Here is a 2,167-nt window from a genome sequence, read left to right as displayed (position 1 = left end):
ATGGTTTATTTCTTTGTCAGTTCGTTTTTCGTCTTTTATTCGTATTATTTATCATTTGTTATTTATTATTCGTATATTTTCATTCAATCGCAGAAAAGTAACCGAATAGAACCGACATTTTGTCAATTTTATTATATGCTTGCTGTACCTTGAACAGAAGTATAAAGCTATTAAAAATTGTATGTCTGGAGAAGTAGATGTTGCACGTAAAAAAATCAATGAAACTATTGATTAAAAGAAGGACTGGCGTATAAATTTTGAGTTTATATAAAAAACCGATCAAGGAAACAAGTCTAAACAGATGATAATGGAATACATAGAGAAGTTAAGGAAAGAATCTCGATAATTAAATGTTGAAGAAATAAGAGATAGATGGATGTCAGACGGAAGATTCAATTTTGCGAAATTGACAGGGTGAAAATAATGGCTGATCAAGTGGAAGCATAAAAAAGTTCTATATCGGTAGATTATCTAGAATCGTGGTTGAATGATATCGATGATATCATTGGCAATTGATACTTTCATACAATGGTAAAAAAAATAAACGAATAAATCTAAAATTTTGTGAATGTTATTATGTATATGGAATAACTTTTAACGAAAAGGAATATAGCTCGTGTAGTATAGGATTAAGTGTCATTGATGGTGAATAAAAATTGATGTTCATTTAATTTATTAAATAAAATACAAGAGAAAACAAAGACTGTGTACGACATGCGGTCTTGCTAAGTGTATCATTACGTATTCGTTTCTCTATTATTCGATTCTTTGTTTTACGAACGTTTTGTTATTTTCACAACTATTCATATCCCATAAGTGGGATCAAGTATATTATAAGTAAGTCGAATTTAATTGTATAGTTTCAAATGTTCCATAGTATTTCAAAAAAGGAAAGCAATATTTTTAACATAGATTACTAATAATCCAGACGTAAATTAGACGCTTTTTATCGCTTTATTATATATCTCGTTTTTCTTCGAGAATTTCGTTATTGTCACGGTAATGCATATAAGATAAAAAGATGGGGATGGAGATACGAAGTGTATTATAAGCAGCCTATCTGGATAGTTTCATATGTTTCAGTATTACCAATATGAAAAATAATACTTTCAAGTAATCTCGAACATATAGAAAATAAATATGTATTCTGCAAATATTTTCAGAAGTATAAATATATCTAAGTGTATTTAAATTTAGAATAAATTCGAAACTTTTATAAGTATTTCGTTCGAATAACGGGATTATTGTCATCATAGTCTATAGTCTATGATGCTCTTTACTTATTAATTAACTTCTCAATACTTCGCAGTTAAAACCGATATATATTAAACGTTAAAAAATATGTATAATGATACAATTATCTATCGGCATTTGTAGATACTTAAAATTCAAATAGTACTTGTGAAAGATTCGAACCGAACTATTTACAAACATATTTACAAATCTACAGATTTTGGGATTCGAAATTAACTTATACAAAGTAATCACATGGCCAATGTACTCAATGAAACTTTATTGCTTTTAAATGATTATTGCAATTCGTAAAATGAAATTTGATTCTTGAAGTTAAATCAGATTGGCAAGTATCATTAAGAGTTAAAGGTCATAGTTACCAATTAAATTCATATTTAACTCGTTTTTATCTGTAACAAAAAAAAAAGACACCGTTGTCCGTTTTTTCTTTATTTTCAAATGAAACGGCTATATACAGTGCCTATAATTGCATGGACTTTTTATATTTTTTATCATATTACCATTCTGTGACGCCACATTGTATTTTAATTTTTGAATGTAGAATGCCACGTGTTCGTTTAAATTCACATCATTTCGAACTCAAGGCTAGCATTGGACGCGCGACAAAAGACATATACTATCAAACTCAAATTCAGCAGATAATGCGCGTGGGAAGTCGCATCATCGTACTCTATTAAAGAAGAGTATTTGAGAAAAAGATAAGGGCCACGTGCTGTCCGACAATCTACAGTTTTTTTTAATTATATCTACGAGAAGAAATTTCTACATGTCATAACATTTTTGATATTAGCCTTTTGATATTATTTTAATATTATTATTTTGATTACCGAAATGCGTCGAAGAAATATCGTGTATACGTATTACGAGAATGTATAATTTTTATTTGACAGATATCTTATCTGATGCCTGAATT

Source organism: Vespula pensylvanica, chromosome 25 (assembly GCF_014466175.1).
Source record: "Vespula pensylvanica isolate Volc-1 chromosome 25, ASM1446617v1, whole genome shotgun sequence".
NCBI classification, from domain to species: domain Eukaryota; kingdom Metazoa; phylum Arthropoda; class Insecta; order Hymenoptera; family Vespidae; genus Vespula; species Vespula pensylvanica.
This window is presented reverse-complemented; position numbering follows the sequence as displayed.